Source organism: Manacus vitellinus, unplaced genomic scaffold, assembly GCF_001715985.3.
Source record: "Manacus vitellinus isolate BGI_N305 unplaced genomic scaffold, ASM171598v3 scaffold_6_pilon, whole genome shotgun sequence".
Classification (NCBI taxonomy): domain Eukaryota; kingdom Metazoa; phylum Chordata; class Aves; order Passeriformes; family Pipridae; genus Manacus; species Manacus vitellinus.
This window is the reverse complement of record NW_021940750.1, coordinates 26,261,498-26,287,749: the sequence shown is the minus strand read 5'-3', so window position 1 is coordinate 26,287,749 and position 26,252 is coordinate 26,261,498.

Below are 26,252 nucleotides of genomic sequence, written 5' to 3'. Positions count from 1 at the left end.
CAGATGAACTGGGAATAGACAACTCACCAGAACAGCTGCAGAGGAACAACCAGGTACTGAAAGCATCTGGACCCTGGAAACTTGTAGTAAGCAGCCCAAAGGGAAAATCACCCTTGTTCTGCCAGCCCTCCAGAGCAGACAAGTAATAAGGAGGAATGGAAACACACACAGTATCACCTACAGCGTGTCAGGCACCTCCCTGCACATGCTGTTCAATGACTGATGTGTGCAGCTGGGCTGTTTGCTGTACCAAGGCACTGGCTCATTGAATTAATACAGTAGGTGCACTGATGAGAAAAAGAAGAGATTAGACTTTCCTCTCATGTGGCTCGTAACAACTAATTATTGTAGAAACTTGCTGTGAGAACATGGTAATTGTCAGATTAATGTATTTTTTGTATTGAAACACAATATCTGTTGAAAACATGTGAGCTGTTTGTTGTCTTTTTGGCCATCTATCCATGTTATCTCTGGTTCAGCAGAAAAGTTCCCATGTCCTTTGTCTATACAGCTAAGTGAAAATAAACCATCACTCTCCAAGCATGAATGCAACACTCAGAACCAGAACTGGGTCATTAGGCTGATTCAACTTTCTGAAAGTAAGTTTGCACCAGAGCTGACTGTAAGAGTCTGCCTGCAGTAAGCAGTGGCCAGAGCTAAGTGGTTTGATGGAAGTCCATAAGCAGCAATAATACAAATACCAGAAGTTTTCTCACTAAAAAAATGGAGATCTATTGCAAATCTGTAAATTCTTTCAGTTAAGCTTAGGTGCATGGGACCAGAAGCATTTAATGCTGCTTCAGGATTATGTCATTGAACAGCTATTGTTGCAATTAACCTTAATAGAAAAATCTTCCTGAAAGCACGTTTCAGTTCATTGTCTGAACTCTGCCTTTAGCTCAGTTATTCATTTCCTATCTAATTACCAAGTCATATTTCCTCTTTGTTACAAATTCCTTGCTATTTTATGCCTAAGAAAGAGCTAGTCTAAATTTTTACATTTGCTGTTATATATATAACAAGTAAATTGCTTCAGGAAATCCCTTGGGGCAGTTTGTAAAGCAAAGCTCATTAATTTACTTGCCTAGGTTGCCTAAACACTTTTCTGCAGCTGGGAGTGCAGGTGCATGCAAACCCTGGTGGTTCCCTTTTACAATCTAATCCTTTCCCTCGATGGCGCTGGTGAGTGAAACATGCACTCCCTTAACACCCAGAGTCTGCTCAGAGCAGGACCGTGCTCCTGTCTCCTGGGCTGGCAGCTACAGCTCCAGTCTGTCCTGAGTCAGGCACAGCCAGGGCTTGGCTGCCTCTGTCCTCAAGACTTCTTCTTCTAGAGTCAAGCAAAACTTTACCTTGTGCATCAGAATAAAAGAGTTACCAAGCACATATTTCAAAAACTTCAAAAAGCTGGAAGGGGCTGTTGGGGTCATGAAACCCAGTCTGTATGATCCCAGGCAGTGACACAATAGAATTCTCCAAAGCATCCACTCTGTGCCATAGCTCTGGCCTGGAAATATTTCCCCATTTCCTGTGACAAATATCACCTCTTTTGTACCCACTACCAAAAGTCCACTGTAACATGACATGGCAAAAATGCACAGGAGATATGGAGAGAGTCACCCCAGTGATTAAAGTATCACAAACATCTCCTTGCCTGCCTGACAGAGCAGAAATTAAACCTTTTATAGCACACAGGATGCCATGGACAAAGAGATCAGAGACTAATGCTGTTTAGTGTTCTTGTGAGACTGCAGAAACACATCAGTTTAAAGGTTTTGAAAGTATCTCTAGCACTGTACTTCATGAATGGGGAGAGGGGTGCAAACCAAAAGAACAAGGCTAAAGCATTTTGTTCTGAATCTGTTATTTCTTAAGACAAAATATTTCCAAAAGGCAATTAAAGATTTAAGCAACAGACATTAAAAAATGCCTGGATTGAGCTATGAATTTACCTATTATTCTATGTTCAATATCTGAAGAAACCTCAAAGCTTATGCCATGTAAGATGTGTTGGTGTATAAGCACTTGGATTATACAGGTCTCTGCAGCAGTGGGTCTTCAATGGGTCAGCACATCAATCTATCTAGAAACTGATGACAGCTCATCTCCTGTTCAGTTTGGGTTTTCATCTACAGGTTCTTCCTTTTGTTACTTTGGGACAGGGAATTTCAATGAGTGTTCTATACTCGTAAATTGTGTGGATGGTTTGGTTACTGTGCTGCCATCTTTGTGCCTCTGTTTTGAAGCTGTCAAACAACTTCATATCCAAGCACTTCTGATTGCAAATTCCAGATTGTTTACTTGCATTTGATTTGGTTTCTCAGACAAAGACAGAAACAACATTCACAAATGACAGAACAGGGCTGTGTTGCTAATTAGCATTCTGCCAATTTATAATATTTTATCAAGCCTAAGCTCCCAGTACAAGTGGTCATATGTTACACTCTGCTCTAAATTTGCTCAAAAGATCAACTGGAAACTACAGTGGTTCTTTTTCAAAAAGAGAAAACTAAAGTTAAAGTGAATGTCAAAGATGCTCTGAAGCTCTTTGTTGCACTTCACAATATGTTATTCCTATTGATTCATCTGGAGTGCCTGAAGCATGCCTGAGCTGAGGCAGAGAATCTGAAGTCTGTCAAGGGGGGAACTGGTCTGTAGAAATACACAATGATGGGCAGATGAGTATGAGCCCTCATGTTCCCCAACACTGCAAGCAAACTACTGGAGCATCCATTTCCCAGAGAGTTGAGGCTGGTCTTTTGGTAGGGGCTGTGTAGAAGGCTGTGATCTGTGTGTGCAGGACAGACTGTCATGAGCAGAAGTGTCTGTAAAAATGCTCACCCAGAAGGAACTGGAAGACAATGATGAAACACAAAAATGGTAGTGCTGGCGTTCCCAAACTTTCAGGTTTCCTTTCTGCTTTATACATTAGTCCTGCAGAGATCAGCTTGAGTGTATTCCCAGGGAATACACTTTTACCCATAGCTGAGATCAAGGCAGTCACTACTCTCCCTGCAGCAGCTGGTTGTCTTCTTCTCCTTAAGATGGAAAGAACAACTGTGGTAATACAAGGGCTTTTACATTTTGCTGTCCCCTGAATTTGCAGCAGCTGCTGCTACTGTCCTCTAGGTACTTGGAACTAGAGATACAGGTTGAAGAAGTAATTCATTCCCATAGCAGCAACCTCCAAGCCTTCAGTGTGGAGTGAGGCATGAAGGAAGGAGCATGTCACAGGAGAGCAGCTCCTAGGATTTTGCAGTACAAGATGTCAGTGCATCTGCCTGTCCATGGGAGATGTGAGTGCTTTAGCGTTCAGTGCAGTGAATGACCTTACTTCTTTTTCATACCTCTAGAAATCACTCTGAGAAGTTAGGACAAGTAAATCCTAGCAGGTGTAAGTGCCACTGTTGCTCATGATGCCAGCTGGGGATTTTACCAAGTATGATTTTACCAAGTTTGTAGATCTCCTTCTGAAACATTGAAGGAAATTTTACACACTGGTGCAGAGCTGGGGAGGTGTAGACAACACCAAAACTAGTATCAGCAGGGCACAACCACTCTCCCAGAGTGCAGCGACATTGCAATTGCTACCCCATGGTGCCATCCTTTGGCACAATGTGGAGAATGGAGGCTTTTAGAGAGATGATTTCCCTGCTTAAGGGCAGAAGCACTCAGATAACTAAAAAGAGCATTCATGTCAATCTGATGCCATTATGTTTAATGGAGCTGAATGTGTGATTCCTGCTAAAATAAAATACACTTCCAGCGGAGCGAGGAGAGAGACACACACATTTTACATTGTAATAGCCCCATGGGAAAGAGAACAAAGGCTATAGATGCTGTAAGCCTAATCAATAACTATGGTTATTTTGTGCATTGCAAAAGTGAACATGGAATTGATATTTACATAAATGCCCTGGGAGTGCTGTTTAAAGGCAGAGTGACTGGCTTCCTGGCTATCATGGCCCAACAAGCACACATGTCTCTTGCTCCTTAGTCTCCGCTTTGTGATTTTTCTTTGCTTCCAATGTTGTGTCACTACAGAACCCTTATAATCATAATAAAGCCTTGGTAAAATTAACCTTCCCAGCAAAACAGCTTTTATCCTAAAATTTCAAAAATTTTAAAAGGGGTCAGTTAATAAATGGTTGCTTGTACTGTCTGGCCACATGGTCTCTCACAGTGGAGTAACATTGGACCCACTGAAGAGCATCTAGCCAGCACTGACTCTCTGGTCCCAATTTTTCTCTGAATCTTTCTTCACGGGGCAAGACTTGCTAGCATGACTAATGCTTAAATTCAAAAAGGATTCATATGCCCAAATTCTCTGAAAACACCATAGTGGAAAGTCTCAGATGCCAAACTCTAAACACAGTTATTGCACAGCCCTGGATGTGCCTGGAGTAAGTATCATTGTTATGTTCTCAAAGTGGGTCACAAGGAGCTGAATTTTGGCTGAACACGTGGCTTGCAGTGTGGGGCATTTAGCTACTGCTCCAGCTGTTTTGTCTGCAAGTGTTCCTGGAGCATACCTGATTGGGCTGGGGATAGAGTGGATCTGGGAGGAGCGGGACTCTCAGGTACCCTCCCTCCAAATGTGGCAGTGTCTGTAGCACTTTGAATGCATGTTCACTGGTTTGCCTTGGATGTCAAACAGACATCTCTTTTTCTGCCTACCCCCAAAAACTTAAAAAAATCTGTGCTCATAGAAGAGATGGCAGGGTAAAAACAGCTTAAAACAGCCTCTCATAAAAGTTAAGCAAAATTCAGTTTATGGTCTGCAGAAGATTATGGATATGCTGCTACCTCCCTAGATCGAAGTTCCATTCATAGCCCAATTAAAAACCACAGCCTTCTTTCAGTGCCACGTTCATGGGCAGATCAGTAATGATGTTGGTGTAGGACAGGAAACATCCCAAACTAAATGCAAAATAGACATTAATCCCTGGTCATCTTCAAAAGCTGGACACCTAGAATCAAACCACACGATGCAGACAATTTTTGGAGGAAGTAATGTAACTGCCATCTAGCATGGTCCACTGCAATCATTCTTTCCTCAGTACATGTTTTCACTGTACCATTCATGTAAATTTTGAAAAAATAGATGACAATGTAACTGCTAGTCAGCTTTTTCCCCTCTCTTCTGTTATAATTACGGGTCTCTGTTCAGTTCCATATTACTTAAGGAATCTTTGGTTTTACATGACTATTTAATTAACCCAATTGTTTTCTGAATTACAAATCATATTTTTAATTTATCCATTTAACAGGGTGGCAAACTGCTCAACTAGTTTTACAGTACAGAATTCTCATAAGGTCTGATAATTATTGATTGGCTCCCCATCACTGGGTTGCATCTATCACTTGAGGCTCAGTCATTTCAATAACCAGCAGGAAAACCAAGCATTTTGTATTTAAATGTCATCATTTTGATCCCAGTTCAACAGAGCATTTAGGCCTATGCTTATGGGCTAGGAGATCACCAGGACTAAGGATGTGCTTCAGCAAATGAATGATGCATTGGTGTGTCAGGGAAGGAGCTGAAAGATCTCAGCTGTATGAAAACAGCCTCTCTGCCCCTTACAGCACACGCCACCCTGTCTCACTCCTCTCTTCTCTGGCCACAATTACTTCTGAGCAACAACTGTTTCATTCTTAAATATGTTCTCCCAGAGGCATTGCTACCATCTCTGATGTGCTTGGCCTTAGGCAGCATCATGTCCATCTCGGAGCTAGCTGGCATTGGCTCTGTCAGACAGGGGGGAAGCTTCTAGCAGCTTCTCAGAGAAGTCACCCCTATAGCCCCCACTACCTAAAGCTTGGCACACAAACCCGATACACCCATCTCAGGTGGAGGAGATGTGCTGAGGATGGACAAAGCCTGTGAAGACTTACCTGTGCCAAAAGCTACCAAATGCCATTCAAAACCTACATCTGACGTGGCAACCTCTGAAAGACTCAAAGGATGCCATCAGATTAGCTTACTGTTTTATTAACAATTGTAAACCTTGGAACTTATTCAGTATTTTGCAGTTAGTAGACTAAAATGATAAAATCAAATTAAAATCCCCAAATTGCTTTTCTACAGTATGGACAAGTTACTACAAAGTGAGATACCAGGTGAGTTTACAATGGTGAAGCATTGGAGAGTGGTTCCTGAACAGCAAGGGTCGAACCACCTTGCCAGCTGGGCAGCTGGGGTGGAAAGTCACACGGCTGAATGTTCATGTCCCAGTACACTCCCTCATAATTTGCCTGCTCTGCACCAGGTTAGCTGTGAGGGAATAACTGTCATGCTCATGTCATGGGAGCAAACCTGGGAACAGACTACCAGATCTCCTATGCCCTTTCCTTTGGGTCAAAGAGGACAGACATAATGTTTTCTTCTGAGAGTATGAGAAAATTTTTTCTTTGCTTTGTTTTTATTTTACTGCTTGAAGTTTTATTGTGTGGTCTATGGATCTGCTATTAACAATTACAGACTGACCATGACAGTAGGTCTGATTACAAGAACACTTCCTTCAGTCTCTCCCAGCTCCTCAGTAAAGAGGGATATTCATCAGCTAATACAGGGGAGTTTATCTCCTGTGGTTATCTGAACTCATATAATCACTAAACATGTAGCATACTGTTTTACCCTCCCTGAGGACAGGACTCAAATAACTTGCAAAAGAGAAACATGAAAAAGCCATGTAGCCAAAACACATACACTGATTTATTCATTGTACAGAGTGAAGATAAAGACTCATCTGCATTTATACCTGTAAATTTATACCTATAACACCATAAATCTCATTAGAAGTCTATTCACAGCTCATAGCAAGCTGTAGATTCTTTTAAAAAAGTCAGCATACTTCAAGGGAGGTGTAAAGGCCATTGTCAGCCAGCAAAACTAAAATTAATTATGATCATACTCTCTGGTGATTAATTGGCAATTAAATTATGATATTATTCTTGTTTTTCAAACAAATCACAGCAGCTGTAAATTGCTGAAGGGAAATACTAGCTGTGATCTTAAGATATTGAAATGCTGTGATATATTCAGGTATTGAGTGTTGTCATTTCTGTGTTTGTCTGAATTAGTTTACTGCATATGGCTCACTCTTGAACAGATGGGTGGAATTCTTGCTTCTGAATGTTGCTCTGATCGTGGAGGGTCAAGAATTCCTCAGTTACAGGAAACCATTGCAAAAAGCAACAGTGATCGGGGAGTGAGTACAGTTGTTTTTCTTTGCTGCACAGGCAACCAACTAACTACTCTCTGCAGGAGCCAGAGTGTGTGCTTGTGGTGAGACAGCCACCCACTGCTGCTGGCCATGCACCTCTCTGCTTCCCCCCTGCATGTGCCTGGGGAAGACGGAGGTACAGAGAGAGTTAATGGGATAAATATGTTTTGGCTACACAAGTAAGATGTCAATTCCACGGGTATTGACTTGATTAGAGACGTCTTGTTGGGCAACACTTACTTTTACAATTGAAGGTTTACTCTGTCAGTCACAATAAAATCTGTACTCAGTGACGAATATGCCCAAATAGAGACCCTGAGAAGAGGATTCTAAGGCTTATAAAATGGGACCTGGTCACTGATTGTGTATTTGTTAAAAAAAAAAAATTGAACATATCTGCCCAAAGAACAGTGTTATTGGTATTGCAGGAAATAATTGCCCAGACAGGCCCAGTGGTTTAAATCAATTCAACAGTCATTATATCACTGAGGACATTCTGTAGTTATTCTATATTTAAACAGTGGATAGAGTCTCAACTCCCTGATCAAAGCTACATGCATATAATCAGTGCTCTCAAAGTCTCCCTTCCTCTACCAAACATGCTGCCAGCAAGCCTTGTTTTCCCATTTTTCACAAGCCCAAGTACACTTGCTTTTTGCCTCAAGTAGGTTTCCTGCCCAAACAGGACACAGCTGCTGCACTGTGGCCTCTTTTCTGAACCCACAGGAGGAAATGGTGCTCTCACATCCTACACCAGTGCTACACCATCCAAAACATGCCATCAGCTCCTGCTGCCTCCCTCTCTGCACTTCACTGTATAAAATCTGTCCCCATGTCACAGGCCACCCCTATTCCCCGTCTCACAGAACAATACAGCAGTTCCTGTACTTTTTGGATCATCAGACTTAATTTTGTTCTCGGGGTACATTTTAGGAGAGGTCTTCCTCAGCTAAGATCCAAAAATGACTGCGACACTTGCCCATGATGCAGAGCCTTTGGCACATAGAGGCATTTTCACCCTCCCTGCACTGTGCCTTTCAGTGCAGATCACCCTGCTTGTGTCTCAACACAAAGACCACAGCAGAAGAGGTCACAATGCTGCTGCTGTGACTTTTTCACCTCTGAGGACGAGAGGAAAGAGAGTAAGAGGCAAAGCAAACACAGCTTTTGTGGTGCCCCACCAAGGAAGCTGTCACCAATGTAGGGCATTTTGGTGTATTTGTCTGAGAACAAGACTTCCCCTTTTTCAAATTGCTATAGGACAGATTGCCTGTACTAAACAAGGGTTTATGGAGGCTTTACTCAGAAGGGGAAGACTTGCTTCTTGCCAAGCACACATAGCTTTTACCTGCATCACCTAATTAGCTTCCTACAATCCAATCTGCATTGCTTCAGAACCTGATATATCCCATATCCGACAAAGTAATTCCTGTTTCTATGTCATACTTCAATTGCACCAGTTTGCAGGAAGTATTTGGATGCTAAATTTGATTTAAGCCATTATGTTTCATTTTTGTTGAGAATCTTCGACTCACCATTTGTTTAGCTGCTTCAGTTGCTTGTATGGCAGGTTGCCCATTGCCAAGGCATCTGAGCACCTCATCACCACTTTAAAAATCAGCAGACTGACAAGCCCCAAATCCTGAGAGACTGGGCCAGATTTTACAAGGGGTGATTCATCTTTCAGTTGACAACTTCCAGCTGCTGATATTGGGAGGTTTGGTCCTCTGTATTGACAGCACAGATGTCTCAGCTAGTCTCAGTGATTTTACAAAGAGATAATGTCTAAACTAGCTGATCCTTGTGAAAGGGCCTAAGTATGTTTATTGGTAATGTCAGCAAGGCTATGTACTCTTTCTAATGCCACTGATAGCCCATGATGTCAGTGAGAATGGACTAGAGGCAGAGGTGTCTGTGTCATTTTCTTCATCCATGGTATCAAGATTGTGAATCAAGACTAAGTGTGAGGCTTCTTAAACATCTGGGAGCTGCCTGGAGGAGTGTGCACAGTGCATTCCTTAGAGCCTCAGAGGTCATAATTAGCAAGTAGGTTGTGGGAGTTCCTGGGGTTGTTTTCTAATTATCCTGATGACAGCCTCCCTCTAAACAATGCTGCTGAGAGGCAGAGTCATTTCACTAGGCTGTAAAATGGGTGAACAGCAGACAAGATTTATGACACATTGTGTGTGAGCAAAGAAGTTGTTTTAGTAGTTACAAACAGAGATAATGAATAACTGATATTTTCCAAAATTAGGGTATTTTTTAAAGTTGTCCTTAGAAAGCCTCAGAACCATTAAAAAGAACTGCAAAACCAAATTAGGGACTTCACAGAAGCTTCACAAAGCATAATTAATGTTTAGACAACTATATGAAAACTTTAGATCCTCAAAATGAATGTCCTGTTACTATCCAGCCCTTGAGGACATATAAAACAGATCCAGCAAACACACAGCCCATGCGCATGTGGACAACAACCAAGGCAATCTTCTTCAGTACTGTCTGACCCACATGGCTTGCAGAACCTTCATTCAACGATCTAAGAGCATTACAATGTCACAACACCACACATTTGGGAAGAGGTAGTGCCATTCAGGAGAATGCTTGTAACAGCAGTCTCCATGAAGTTTTTCTACATCCTGTGAAACTGTACTTAAGCTATAAAGCACACAGGAACATCAGCACCAAAACTGTCAGACACTCCTGAGGCATTGCCTGGTGTTTCTGATGTTTCCTATTCTCCTCACCATCTGCTGTGATGGCTACACCGGAGGTCAGCCCCACATGGGGCCAGCCCCACTTGGGGCTGCTCCTGCACAGCTTCCTGACCCCACCAATTCACAGAATCGTAGAATCAATTAGGTTGGAAAAGACCTCTGGGGTCATTGAGTCCAACCTATGACCCAACACCACTTTGTCAACCAGACCATGGCACTAAGTGCCACATCCAGTCTCTTCTTAAATACCTCCAGGGGTGGTGACTCCACCACCACTCTGGGCAGCCCATTCCAATGTCTAATCATCCTTTCTGTGAAGAAATTCCTCCTAACGTCCAAACTAAACTTCCCCTGGTGCAGTTTGAGGCTACATCCTCTCGTCATGTTACTTGTTGCCTGGCTGTAAGAATTGATACACGTGCAGGCAAACCTTGATGACAAATCACGGGCACGGTATTAAGAAAAAGTTTATTCCAAAGTCAGAAACCCTAAATACACTGCTAAATCATGCAGTGGGCAAAGGAGCAGCCCAGGAAACCTGTTTTGTTACTTTTATACCACCATCTTTCACATGTGTGTAACTTCAAGGCTGTCTTCTCCTCTGTGCTGTTTATGGTCTCCTTCTCTCCTAGAAGGGATCTTAGGCATTTCTATGACAATTTTTATTTCTTCTTGCAACAGGGAAGTTAACTTCTTAAAACAAGCAGGCAGAAAGATAGGGAAATTCAAGGGAAAGAATTTTCTCCCACACTGGGTTTTTCCTAGACCTTATTTTACCAGTGGAGAAAACCTCTTAAAGTAAAATTCTTTTTTCTCTTGCATAAATCTTCTGTGTTTAAACTTTCTGTCCCTACACTGAGAGAAGAGGCTGACCCCCCACCTGCCTACAGCCTCTTTCCAGGTAGTTGTAGAGAGTGACAAAGTCACTCCTGAGCCTCCTCTTCTCCAGGCTGAACACCCCCAGTTCCATCAACCACTCCTCATAAGACTTGTGCTCCAGGCTCTTCACCAGCTTTGTGCCTGTCTCTGGACTTGCTCCAGCACCTCAATATTCATTCTGAAATTGAGGGGCCCAGAACTGGACACAGTACTTGAGGTATGGCCTCCCCAGTACCAAGTACAGGGGCAGAATGACTTCCCTGATTCTGCTGGCCACACTATTCCTGACACAGGCCAGGATGCCATTGGCTTTCTTGGCCACCTGGACACTCTGCTGGGTTGTGTTCAGCCAGCTGGCTACAGCACCCACAGGTCCTTCTCTGCCTGGCAGTTTCCAGCCACTCTTCCCCAACCTGTAGTGTTACCTGGGGTTGTTGTGACCCAAGTGCAGGGACCAGCACTTGGCCTTGTTGAATCCCATACCACTGGCCTCGACCCATCAATCCAACCTGTCCAGATCCCTCTGCAGAGCCTTCCTGCCCTCCAGCAGATCAACACTCCCACCCAGCTCAAACTCTTAAACAAGGCTGACAGATGTGTTAGGGCTGTGTGAGGGAAATTTGCAAACTGGTATTTGCATCTGTGCCTCCCCAAAGAGCTTTGAGAATCCGGACAAGAGGTTTTCCTTTGCTCGCAGGCAACACACAGCATTTCATCCTCAAGAATAATTGTAATAGAGGACAAAAAATCAATAGGGTGCCTGAATTGCAGGATTTGGGTCCTATGAGTCACATAAATTTTATAGCCCAAATGACTACTGATGTAAAAACTGCATACATGTTTTACATTACTTGGCCCTCGAATGCCTGCTTAGTGACAAAACTTATGTCACACTCTGACTTCTTTCTTGCTCCTTCTTTTCATCATTGTATTTAAAATAAATAGGAAGAAGATGCTTTGAAACTATTTACATTACTATTTGAAGCATCATTAATATTAAATTTGTGTAGAATTATGAAATACAGCAGAAAGTAACCCTGATTTTGGATAAATTAATTTCTTAACACCTTCAGCTATGAAGGGAAAAAACAATTTTTTTCTGTTCTACAACTTTTGATAGTGTTTTATTTAAAATCCAGCTCAATCACATCTACATCCAGGCATGCAGCCACCACAGAAGCCTGACTATTGCTAGCAAAAAGTGAAAATCCATTTTCTGGCCCCCTCCCAGGAAGGACTTGTATAATTGGGTTGCAGAGGAAGGGTATTCTCTTTCTTAAATTTGGTTCTTTTACCAGATATCCCTAGGATAGCAGTATATTTTTTTCCCTAATTCTTAGCTCAAGGATATTAAAGTTACCACAGGGAAAAATATTTTTATTGGATAAAACAACAAACAACTTAAGTGAATTTCTGACTCTGGACCTGCTTACTTGCTTTCCTTAAATTAACATCTTCTCAGCATAAACCCAAATATTTCCTAGTGTAAAAACCACTCATCTTGTTTATTTACATTGAGCAGGGTGAATAGTTCACTTAGTAGGCTCAAAAGGAAATCATTGTAAGCATCACCTGCTGCTGGAGAATGGTTGCCCCAGGGCTCTCTGAAAGTCTTTCCTGTCTATGTCCTTTTGAGTCCCACCATGTACCCAAGACAGCCAGAAGGTGTCTGGCAGTGGCAGAGCAGACAGGGAAGTGTTCCATGAGCCACAAGAGCCAGGCTTGTGATTTTCTCATTGCTTGGCCCTGGCCAAAATACCTCTTGCCCTAATTCCTCCATTGGTTGTCTGCTGGTGGAACATAGTGTTTGTGCAGCAGGGGCTGGATGCAGCAGAATGTGCAAGGATCCCTCCTGAAACCGTGGAGCAGAGGAATAGATTTGCCTTACCTGTCAGAGCTGGAGTGGCCTTTCCATGTCTTGGAGGTGTTCAATAACCAAACACTAGCTGTGTGAGTGAGACTGGGGCTATGAAGTGAGACTGGGGACACCTTTCAATGTCCTCTAAAGTCAGTGAAGAGCACCAGCCCTAAAATTGAGTAAAAAATAAAATCCAAAGAGTTTCTCGTAATCACAAATACAGACAATTAACTAATTTTCTAGCATTCTTTACACTATTCACTCTAAGACAGTCTAAGCTCTTTACTAAGTTACCTTATGGTAAGTGTCTGGATATGAAGTGTTAACAGAAGATTCAACTTTCACATTCTTCACTGTAAGCTCAGTTTATAAAATACACCTGTTTTGGTATGTACAAGTGGTCAGTCCCATTTTCGCTTGATTTGTTAATGCTTTTACTGATATAACTGCATCTCACCTAGTCTGTCCTGTTTGCAGGTAAGTAGGAGAGCCTGGTATACTCTGTTTAGAGAAAATAACACTTATTCTTAGTGTAACCTGCAATTATTTTTATTAGACAACCTGTGAGGAACTTGGAGAAGAGAACATACCTTTATCCTAATATTCTTCACATAAGGGGCATCACATTGAAAATTTCCACTTTTTGTGCTTTGGAGTATCTTTTAAAGGAGAATGTCTAATGCAAGTTTTATTTAAAATTACATAACTGAATACCTACTGAAGCTGCTAAGCCAAGCACAGAACTGTTAGAAATTCGAGGTTATTTGATTACGATTTTTCTGTCTTCATTCAGGTGCATTAGGCTACAATTTTATATGACTTTTGGGACACCTTAAAAGGAAATTGCTAGTAATTTAGTCAGAGTTTAAAAAACTTACGTAGTTTTTATTATGAAGGATGCAGTAGAAGAAGACAATGAAATATTTTTGTTCTTTTTATTACTGCTGCTGTCACTTTACTAAGTAGTATCATTAGTCATCTTGCCTTATAAGGAAAATGAGTACATTGCCACCAACTTTGCAGAGTGTTGAGCTGAAAGGGAATGCAGGTGTTTACATAGATGCAATAGAAAATAATTTATTAAAAATGAAAAACGTGTTTTCCCTGTAAAATTGGGAGAATGAGGAATTAGGCAGATCAGTAAGACTTTTCTGGGTCAGTTAGAATATCATATTATGAGAGTGAAGATAGTAAAGATGGTTCGATGCTTAAAGTCTTGGAGAGCTTTGATCAGGAACCTTTTCCACTGAAACATCCTTGTTTTGAGTACAGGCCTTATTCTCCACTGTTTTTCTCTTGCATACTTTGTGTGGATGTTTGAAATGTTCCACTCAACCCATGAAATTCCAATAGAAGATTTCTTTACACAGAACAAAGTAAGACAGCAACATCCATCTGAACAGAACCATTCAATATTAGACATGACAATTTTCTGAGCAATATACACTGTACTGTTTCTGGACATAAGCTACATTCTAAGTAAAAGACATTAAAGAGAAGGGTCCCAGATAGCCAGATTATTTCATGGTTACCCACTAATAGAATTCAGGCAGTCTTCTCTAAGGCACCTTGCACTGGTTGCTGCCAGACCTGAATATATCATTCATCTGTATTACAGTATTATATTCTTCTCTCCCCATAAAGTCCTAGTTGTTTGTTTTTTTTTGAGGAGGGGTGTGTGTGAAATGAGACAGGGAGTTGGAGGATTTATAGTTTTGAAGTTTTTACCTCAAGATGCTCACTACTACCTCTTAACTTCAAATGCATTTCATTTATAATAGACAGTTATAATAGAAATAGTTTACTATACTTTGGGGAATAAAAAAAAAATCACCAAATCCCTTTCCACCCTTAAAGGCATTGGAATCTGGATTTTAAGTACAACAAAAGAAAATTATTACATTTTTCCTATGCAAGTCTTGACAGTTTTTAAAATACAGAAAGACTTTATTTTAAAAGAGAGATTGACATGACAACAGATTTTGAAGCCAGACACACGTCTGTTGGATTTGGATGGGAACATCATGTCCAGGATGCCTTTATACAGCTTGATTGAGTAACAACAGAAGCAAAGCTATGACAGGCACCAGCACTAACTGCAGGAGCCTGACAGTAAACTTTGATATTAGCTCTTGCATCTAGGGCATGCCACAATGTTTATGCAGAAATTGTCATTCGGTCTCACTTGGCTGAGTGGGAAGGGGATCACTCCAGTGTCCACAATTACAGAACTTCTAGAAGACTTCAGAATGAGTGAACTGTAGCCTTTTAAGCATGATTCCATCATGTCCAGCAGTGAATGAAAGAAAAGACAAAGCACAGACAAAATGTAAATCAGCTTTTTTCACCTTTCAATAACTAGCTGAGGAAAAATTCACAAAGAAGTGGTGGTTCTGGAGAATCAGAGGCCTGAGTTATCCTATGTGTTGGAACATAATCTAATTAGCAGAAGGCAGGCTACTCTAGGGTAGGTATTTTTATCTCTCTCTTTTATTGCAGCTGTATTACATCTTAATATTTGTATAGAATATTTAAACAGTCACAGTTCAATGATTTGGTCTCTTAGGTAACCTAGCAAGTTAAACACCAGGTTTTCATACCCTGTTCATGTGGAAATAGATGTCTGTATATGAAAAATGGGTTCTCAGCAATATACTCCTTGGGAGAAAGAAAAAGACTTAGATACAGGTGCAGTGTGAAGTTAGATCTCTTTCAAGGTGAGCATATAGTACAACCATAGGCACTATAAATCACTATCAAGGTTAGATGTAAGAAGTTTGGGATTTTTTTGTTGCTTGTTTGTGACCATTTGGCCAACATCTGAGTTTTATGACTGAGACAATTAAAATGGGAGCTACATTTTGAGAACAGAGCTGGGCTAAAAGGCTACTGCAGATCCAGTCTGTAGTTGGCAAGGCCAGGGAGGGTTTGAAATGAGGGCACAAGTATAGAGCACTTGAAGGAGAGGAGATGGCTATCCATTGTAGCAAAATGGAACTGAAGCAGACAGCTGCTGCTGTCTCATCATAGTTAGCAGAAAAAGGTGTCTTCAAGTGACATCACAGAAGAAATATTATTGATCGGTAAATGAGATTTTCAAACTTGTAGTTCTGAGTTGCCTGGGTTAACTGTAGACAGTCTAGCACTCACCACCATAGTTCAGCTGCCTCTTTATGAACGCAGATTTGAAGAATCCACTTACTTAATGGATAATCCATAAGGAAGAGGAAGAGGGAAGCAACATCTTCCTTCTGAAGTGTTTATCTGAGGAGCAGAGAACACAAATGAGTGATTTAGTAAGAGATGGAATTACCTCCCCCACCTTATGGGCCCGATTTTGTATTTGTCAGAGCCAAGCTGCTCTCTGAAGGCTGAACGTACTCTTGTGCCTTTTTCACTAGACTCTGATAATTTTTGCCATGAAAATATTCAGTTGGGCCACTTGAGATTGATGAGATTTCTGAGTCTTGTTAGGAAGAGATGTAGCTGTTATAATTGGTGAACAGAAATTGCAGGATCTTACCCTAATGAGCAAAGACAGTCCAGGCTACTGGGGAGAAAAATAATTTCTATAGCTCACTTGCTTCAATACAGTTTTGAATTTTACTTGTTTCACATTGAGAAGAGGTGGCCTGACAAGGCCTAAGGATGTTTAACCAGTTCCAGTCTTTGCCACAACGTTTGCACTAGAGTATTGATTAGCACAGTCACTTGGCTGTTTCAAGTTCTGATCGTTGCAGACACGACCTTTAATTTTAATGTCTTAGAAGGATTTTCCTCTTCCCCCTCCACAACCCAACACCCATAACCTTGTCTAATGTCCCTACCCATAGCCCATGTTCAGTAGAACTGGAGTTTGACTTAATTTCTCTCAGATGGATGAATTTGTTGGCTTGAATTGATTCCCTACAAATAGGAGCATAGGCCACTCCAGAGAAACACCAATGAGGATGATGCAAATGCAAAACACTTAATACACTTTATCCAAATGTGGATGTAACCCATTACTGCTTATGGCTAAATTCCATTCCTCATTCCCTGAGAGGAGTGAGGTGAAGTGGTAAAGAGCTAATGTTATCAGAAGAGATTTATCAAGATAATAGCTAGTGGCAACAAAAGAGAAATGTCTTAAATACCCCAGGGAACCACCTGCACTGTGGTGCTTTTCTCAAGCAGGTGCTGGTAGGTGTCTAAAAGTACTTGCAAGAAGCAGAATATCTACAAATAACCTTGCAGCTTTGTGACATATTTTCAGAATATTAGAACTATTATAAATGAAAGCAATTTTAACTAAATATGTACTCAAAGTAGTGCTACTTTGGGTATAGTTGTACAAAAAGTGTCTGACTACAGACTTAATGGCCAGATACAGGTCTTCTTTTAACTTTGGGAACTGTATTGAGCTTGCTCTTACATTTGTCCTGCAAGTGGAATTGCTCAACTTTGCACTATATTGCTAGAGCTGAAGTAAAGTTAACTCCCATTGCTTGAACAAAAGGTAAGTGTCAGATGACTGTGACATGCATGGTGACAATCACAAAGTGCTAGATGGACATGGATTTGCTAAAAGGCTTGCAGTTAAATGAAATCATCAACCCCTTTTCTGCTACAGATACTTCTTTTACTTCTATCTTCAGGAGTTGAAATGGTTTGAAGTACTTTTGCCATCAAACTTGTCCTCTACCGAGTCATTAAGAGGCAAACAATTCTGAAAGTTGGTAGGAGAGATACACAGCAGTAAAACTGGTGAATGAATGAAAAAAGATTATGCACGGTGAACATATTAAGATTTGTTTAGAACTAATATAAAGTACACATATACGTGCAAGAGATACAATTATGCAATTTTCAAAGGAAGTTTAACTGAATATGTCTCTGAGATGTATCTCAATCATTCCTCTTGCACAGTCTGGGCTATGAGTTTATGTTGGAGATTTCAGTTCAGCCTCATTTCCTAGAGTAGGAAACCTTACATACTGCTGCTGTTTAATCTATTTAGTAATTTTGCCTTAAGATTTGGCTACCATCCCAGGAAAAGCACATAGATAAGAGAAACATTTGCAAAATAAAGGTGAAATCTTGGAGGAGTTAATTCCAAGAAGTAAACTGAATTGTTTTCTGCAGGAATCTTAGAAAATCCAGTTGCACAAATTCAAGCAACTTTAATGCATAGGAACTGTTTTTACTGTAGATATGACAGTACCTCTTGCAAATAAATCCACTGCTAATTTTTAAATTAGCTGTCTGAAAAACAATGGCAATGAAAACACAACCCTTAAACACATTAGCAGATTGCCTGTACATACAGTAATTGCATGGGCAGAATCTGTAAGCACTTTATGCTCTGTTTCTGGGCTCACAATAAAACCCAGACTGCTGTATCTCGGAGGGTAAGAAAAAATATCTATGTTTTTGAACTGTGCTCGTGTAGACTTGCAAAGATGTGCACTCCAAAATGGCATAGACATTAACCTGTAAAACTGGAACTGCAAAGAAAAATACTAAACTTTTGTCTAAGGCAAAAGACTTGAGGTAAAATCCCTTGACTCAATAAAATTTTTTCTTGTAACTGTTCCCAGAGAAGACAGAATGAAATATTCTGTATTTTCTGCAAGTAAAGAATGGAAAGGAGAAACATATTTCCTTGTTCTTTTTGAAGTCATCTGTCCCACCACAAATTCCATTTAAGCAGGCTACAAGTACCCTAGTGTAATAATCAGGGGGAAATGGAACCTTCAATCATCTCGTTTTCAATCAAACATTTTAATTTAGAAGCAGAAGACTGTAGTACAGGAATATATGGAAACTCATTCTGGTCCTGTACATCAGATAATTAATTCATAAGGGTGCCACATCTGCTGTATGCAGGGGGAAGAGGGAGTGCCATAAAGGCAGAGGAAACTGCCAACGTATTAAGTAGCAAATTTCCATGAGTGTTCTCAGATTTCTATCAATCTGCATACATAGACTTCCTCTGAGCACAGCTTCTGACATTCAGATCAAAAATAATGGTCAAGAGACGTAAATGAGGCCACTTCCATTTATTTTCATCAGCAACAAGTGGTTTTAAATTATTGCAGTGTCACTGACATGCTATGAAAACATCTGAGTCAATCAGAAAGTAACATAAAGTAATAAGTAAGTTGTGGGAGTCTAAAAAGTAAAAAACAGGACATGTTTACCAGGAAGGTCCATGAAACTTGACATGAAGAACAATTCTTCCCTCTCCTGCCCTTAGTATTGGTAAAAAATACTTTATCAAAAGTTAGTTTAATCTACTTGACTACCCTTTAGTGTAGGAACAAGGCTTTCGGACATGATTAGAGTAACCATATCAAGTAGAAAACATACAAACTGAACAAAACCATACAAATTGAATAAAAACCCATCTGAAACCCACCTCACTAATTCATTAGCACTTTACTAATAAGGACTAAGAGAAACCAGTCACCCAATAAATGCCAGAAGTAACACTTCTAACTGAAAAAAAATGGTAGAACTTGTGATTATTTCATCTGAAGATTGAGATTCTTAGAACTCACAGACTGAAAAAAAAAAACAACCAACAACCAAAAGAAGTTACTGACTAAAGGAATCCAAGTTAGAATGTAAACAACTGAAGAGTACAAAAAAACATTGCATAGCCTCTTCTATTATCTTCCATTACCATGGTAGTGCACTGGCCTTGTCTGAAGATCTAATCTTTTGGATAGGCTTTCAACTCTGACTCTTTAGCTGACCAGAATTTATCAAAACCAATCATCTAGAAGGCAGGATACTAAACTAGGGATTTGAATATATAAAAAAAATAAAGGGAAAGAGCAGGAAACTTCAAAACCTGTATCTTCCCAGCAGTTCCTCTAGACTCATTGGCACTGATATGAGGGAAGAGTAATATCAGGTAATGACAAGCTGGCCTCACACACTCAGAGCTATTAACATCAAACAAACCTGATGCTCAATGTAAAGCACAACACATTTCTAGCAGAGCACTTCTTGGTTGATATTGATTGCACTAGAAATGAGGAACAGGGAGACTAAAATGAAAAAAATATTAAGTTCAAGAGTAGTGACAGTCAATGAATAAAAACAAGATTCACATTTGCATGCATTTGTCCTGTTTCAGCTTGATAAGTACTTACCAGGCCTGCTACATCATCAGTCCGTCGCAGTGCGCTACAGTCAATATTAAAGTGGTGCTTTTTTTTTCTTTCATCTAGTACAGCAAAGTCCTTCACCACCCCAGCTATTCACTAAAATAGATCACATAGAATTTCATACCCTAGAACAAGTCCTCACTCGGTTAAAAACCCAAAAGTACCTGGAAATATCCTTAACATACCTTTTCCCCACCAGTTTGTCTAATTTTCCTTTGAAATAATTTGAATTCTTTATCACTTTCTAGTTGGATAACTTTTCAGGACCTTCGCATCATTTTTGTAAGACAGATATAATCTGAAGAAAACAATCCATGAACCCAGGGGAAATTAAGGTTGGATATCAGGAGAAAATTCTTTACAGAGAGAGTAATCAGGCATTGGAATGGGCTGCCCAGAGAGGTGGTGGATTCACCATCCCTGGAGATTTTTAAATGCAGATTGGACGTGGCACTGAGTGCCATGATCTAGTAAATGGACTGGATTTGGACCAAGGGTTGGACTCGATGATCTCGGAGGTCTTTTCCAACCCAATCGATTCTATGATTCTATGATTCTATGATTTTCACCACAAACCACCGGCCACACATTCCGTGCCTGGTAGTAATGCCACTTATCCTGTCCTTACACACTCCAAAACAGTGTTTGGAAGAAACCCTGATACATTTCTTAAAGTCTGCAGGATTGTACTGTTAAGCAAGTAGCCATTTTGGTCAGTGCTACCTGAAAAAAAGAATTAATCCACACACATATGATAACATTGCTGTCTTTTATTGAATAGAAAAATATCAATATCTTAATTTTTAAATAACTTACAAACCATTTCTGGGCAGGAAAATTAATGGATTGCATGCTATTAATACTCTCATAGTTTCTTCTTTGTAGGACATAAATTTGGTGATGATACTGCTTTTATAGGGTCAGATTTTATACTTCCTTATTGCTTTCAGCATGCTGCACCAGTCTTTCTAATAGGTGGTTAATAACTTAATATCTCCCATTGAGAAAGTGTCATCAAATGAATAGGTAATTCAAGAAATAGTGGGAAAATCACTTTGAAAGACTTGAATTTCATAAAATGTGAGTTTTGAATTATATGTTATCACAGTTGCCTATCTTTGTGAAACATTAGCATAATCCTTGATGCTAAGCTTATGTACCAATTCCCAATCTGTACAAAAAACAAATAGATGTTAAAGTAGAATAAGATGATGGAATACAACATATAAAATGCCATCTAAAAGATTCATACATCTGTATATATTAGTCATACTAGTATTCATGTCCTCACAGGTCTTTTTATTGTCAATAAATATATAGCCCTACTACTATAGTAACTGCTGCAAGAATCAGAAATGTGGGCACCCCAGACAGCTTTGGAGAGAGCAGCCCACAGTGTCAAAGGCCAAATTCTTCTTTGGTGTAAATCTGTTAATTCACTCCCATCTCCAAAATCTGCTCATGTAACTGCTTCACTCTTAAACAGTTCGCAACATTTACCAATATTGGAAACGAACTTGGTAGCTTGCATCCTTTTTTAACAAACTTGTTGCCTTTCTGAGCATTCGTCAGCAGAGTAGCAAACCTTTAAACCTATGATATGGTTGTAATATATAAACATATATTTTGCTTTTTCAATAAATATTCTGTTATGTGATCCATATTGCTTGTTGCACAGATATGTTGCTAAAGTAAATTTACTTTGCTTGTGCATTTGAGCTTTAGTAACCCAGGAAAAATGCTTGGGATAGCTGCAGAGGTTTACTGGGTTGGGTACAAATCCTTAAGGTCAATTTTTAAAGTGAAAAACTTCATACGTACTTTTTATTAAAAATTATGTTTTGCAGGAGAAGGCAATTTTTTTTTTTAAACATCATCTGGCTGGAAGAATGAAATTCAGCAGTGTTATTTTAATCAGATAGCACAATTATTGTTTATGCTATTATAAAAATTCTGTTGCATTTTTTATGTGATTATTATACTCCTTTAACTAAACATAATCTTAAAAGTGCACTCCCCCCCTTTTATTTGCTTTTTTTTGGTCTTTTTTTCCCCCTAACTTAATCCTTTTAAATGCTTTCAATGGAGATAAACAAATATTAGATATTTATTTGCTCTGCTCCTTTTATTCTACAAGAGGTAATTTGGTTATTCTGCTGGACACCCTGGGACTTGAGTGAGACATGTGAGCCTTACTTCTGTGGCACCTGCACAGGAGGGAATAGCTGCCCTCCTGAGCAGCCAGCACAGCTCCTGCTGAAGGACTGGCTTTTCTCAGTCATGCCCGCTGTTCCTTGTTTTCCCTCTTCCTTCCAGTCATGGTGTAAGCAAGACTCACACTTCTTTAATGACTCAGATTTGCAAATAGTCCTACAGTTTTTCTATGTATGTACCTTGGAAGTAAGCATTTAGGGACCTCAGATTTGGATTTTTTTAATTGCTTTTCTTTGGTCTTTATTTTTTTACTTTCATGACCATTTTTGTGTCAAGCTATTAAAATAATAACTAGGATAATGAAATATACAATATCTATACAGTACAATAACTTGTATATGCACTTCTTAATGCACTATAACTTGTTTTTTCTTTTTCGTTTACTTTGCATCTTGAGCAGATGTCATCATTCTGTTGCCTTTGGAAATACAGACAATAGCTTTTTTACTTGCCTCTATAAATATAATTCAGAACCTATCTCATGCAATTTAATGTTTTCCCTTTAAAACAGGATATACTCAAGTGGTTTGTAATATTACATTTGCTAATACCAGTGTTTCTGGAGTACCCCAGAATTTTCTCTAGTTCCCTAAATGTGAAACACTATTCTTTGTTCAGATTTTCCACTGTCCCTGAAATATTCTGATATTCTACCTTGAAATACTCTGATTCTAATTAGTTTTTAGACTATTTGTCCTGGCAGTTGGACTGAGTCAGATGCAGATTCCTTTCTCCCATCACAATACCTACTTAGTATTAGAGGCATGTCATGGTTGCTGCTTCCTGCTTGCAATTGTTGGTGGTAATGAGCTGGGAATGCAACTGTTTGGGTTCTTTTCAAGCATTTGAACCTCTTGGTTATTTTCAAAGACACTATATGCAGAGGTAGAAATGTGAAAGGTACTAAATTTCCACAAATTTTGTGAATGTAAGTGCGTAGAAGAGAAGTGTGCTTCAGGAAAGGGAAGGGCCAGCTGCTCCCTGGCCTTTTAGCAGCCTGTCTGGCCACTGCCAGCTTAGGGTGCTCTGGCCAGGGGGAAGGGGTAGTGCAGGAGACATGTTAAAAATGTGGAAAAAGGGATTTCACAGTGACCTTGCTATGGTTACAGAAAGGAGTTGAGACTATCTGAATGTTGAAGATTGGTTTAGGCTGTCATTGTGAAGAAGGGGGATGGAGTACCTGTCCCTGGAACTAGCAGGGGGTCTGGGCAACTGAACTGCTGGCTGGACAGCGAAATCTCTGCAGAGACTGGGCAGACAGACCAAGGCACAGCCTTTTCTGCTACTGTGGTGCATGAACTGTGGATGGCTGGGTAGGAACCTTGAGATGTGGTACCTGGAAAGCACACAGGATGAGTGGCTGCCTAGTTGGAGAGCCCACTCCCAGGGAAAATCAGAGCTGGATAACCATAAAAACAAGTCATAAGAGTGGGGAAATTCCTTGCTACTGCAAACACAGCAGCCCTCATGGGATAGGGCTGTGCATGCCTTTGAACCCTCCAGGCATGAAGGGGCCCCAGCTGCATGTGCGGAGAGGGAAGCGTGTGGTGACTGTGTTCGTGTCAAAGAAGGCATTTGGGGTGACATGGGCACATTGCCCACTTTCTAAGGAGCTGTGGTATAAGGGGACTATTGAAGTGGGCTGGTGTTGGAAACATAGCTGCTGGTTTAAAGTGACCAGTGGAACTTGGCTGAAAATAATTCTAATTTCAAATTCAGGCAGCTAAATAATCTGGATATTTTGGAAATTTTATCTAGGAGGAATCTAGACTGTGTAAGATATTTAAGTACTTTTCTTCCCTTCAGAAGAATACTCTATTCCTACAATAACAACTCATACACTTTGACTATCACATATTCTCCTGCTGCAGTTTACCATGACAATAGGATTATCATGATGCTGCATGCATTTGCTTACACATTTCTTGAAAAATCAGCCTTAAAAATTTCCACTTTACCATGCATCTGAAAGGAGACCAGTGCTTCCCTTTTAAAAGTCCCAACCTACATCCAGTCTTTGACATGCAGTGTCCCTTCCTAATGAGAGTAAGAAGATGAGGAGTATGTTTAGAGAATTGTCCTCACTTTCCTCTCTGCGGTCCTGTTCTACATCGTCTCTAATTCCAGAGGCCCCATTTAGCTCTGTGCTGGAAACAGCTTACTACAGTTATTACTGTTGCCAAACAGTCGTGATACAACTCCTCTCATGAGCTCATCTGAAGTTTATCAAGATCAAGAGAGTGATGGCTTTACTGTATTGATGTACTTCCTACAGAGTTGATGTTGTTTACTTAATGTGTAACTCTCCAGGGTTCAGAGAGAGAGCAGCATGACTTCCCTCCAGCAAACCTCAGCTCAAGCCAGCTTCCCTGCAAGAAAGATTTGCTTATGATGGGTACCTGGTGGAAATGCAAAGTACATTTAATACCCTTTTTTTTTTTCTGTCAGACAAACATTTGCTTGGACCATAAGCCAAGATGACTTAGACAAATGAATAATGCAGTCCTTCACGTTCAGCATTAAATCCACAACATTTGTTTGGGTGTTGAAGCAAGGAAGTTTCTAACATCTGCTGGTTGCATGGTTCTATTCCTGCTGTCCTCAAGGAGAAGAATGTTTCAAAAAAGAAAATGAACAGGCAGACACATCAAGGGAAGAATGTTCTTGAAAAACCTTTTTATCACACACAGTAAAATAGTTATTCCGTGTTTCAGTACTTTTAGCCGATTAGGTTAAATATAAATTAAAATAATATGCATAGAAAAATATTATTACAGAAATACATGTTGTGGAGGAAAAAAACCAACTCAAGTTCTTCCATATATTGCCAAAGCACTTTTGTATTTTTCAGACTGAATTCTTCCATGTGATCTTTCTATTATTTTCTTTTGTAGCTCTGGGTACACAATTATTTTATAATATGTAACTGTAAAAGAAGAAAGTGAAGCTTTATGTTGGAGAACTGGCAAATCAAGATTTACTTTTGTCTGATTTTAAATTTTAACCACTTTTCCACCGACTAATCAGTTGCGCAAATTCTATCAGGATCTGAAAGTTAAATCTATTCTAGCTCATATCTGAACATCAGGAATAACAATATTGCAATTGCAGCTTACTGTCATTTACACTTGATGAAATTAACACAATATGAGAGTAAAATTGATTGGGAAACAATGTTTGGACAACAGTATGTATAGAGCAGTAGTTTAGTTTCAAACTGGAAGAAGGTTTTGCAAAACTTGCTCTGGGTCCATATTTTTATTACTAACTTGGATAGGGAACACAGTTTCAAGTCTGCAGATGACCCCAGACAGTCAGTTATGGCAAAGATGCTGAAGGACTAGGATTCAAACAAAAATGGATATGGGAAAGGGGTCTGAAAAAATAGAAACTATTCAACAACAATACATGAAATGGTACATAGGCACTAACTGGAGGCACTACAGTTTGGGTAACAATTTTGCAAGAATAGAATTTGGTATTGATGGTACATGAAAAACTGAAGATGAATCTACAGTGTTTTAAAATGGCAAGCAAGCACCAACCCAGAAACTAAAGGAACAGGATGTGTAGATAAGATATGGAAAATAATCATGCTGCTCCATGCTCTATTAACAACATGTTTTCTGTGTCACTGTATTTGATTTTGAGCACAATACTTGAAAGGAAAATAAAAAGTGGACCAAGGATCAAGCACAGTCTGGAGCATGGTAGAGCAACTATAGAAAGTGTCACATATGGAAGGGTATTTTTCTAGTCTGGGATAGCAAAGACTGAGATGAGCTACTGTAAAAAATACCTCCCTTTCAAAAAGAAAGGGAATATTCTGTTCTCCATATTCAGCATGGCTCAAATGCAAACACTGTGCCTCAGCTGTAGCAAGGGAGAATTAAATTAAGCATCTGGGAATATGTTTAAAATTAAAATGTTCTTCAATAGGTTGACTGGGACAACTGTAAAATCTCTAACACTTGAAATTCATTAAAGCTTGACAAAATTCTCCATTTTCTTATCATCATGGGCTGTAGTTTGGGGATTATAATGCTTGTTATTGCACAGACCTATTACATGGTGTCAAAAAAGGACCAGGTCTTCCGCAAATCAGGTGAAATATTTCTGTAGTTTTGGTTATTTATGCAAATTTATTAAGCCCTAGACATCCAAGAAGGTAGAAGAGCTAAGAGCAGGGATAGAGCTGTGAATA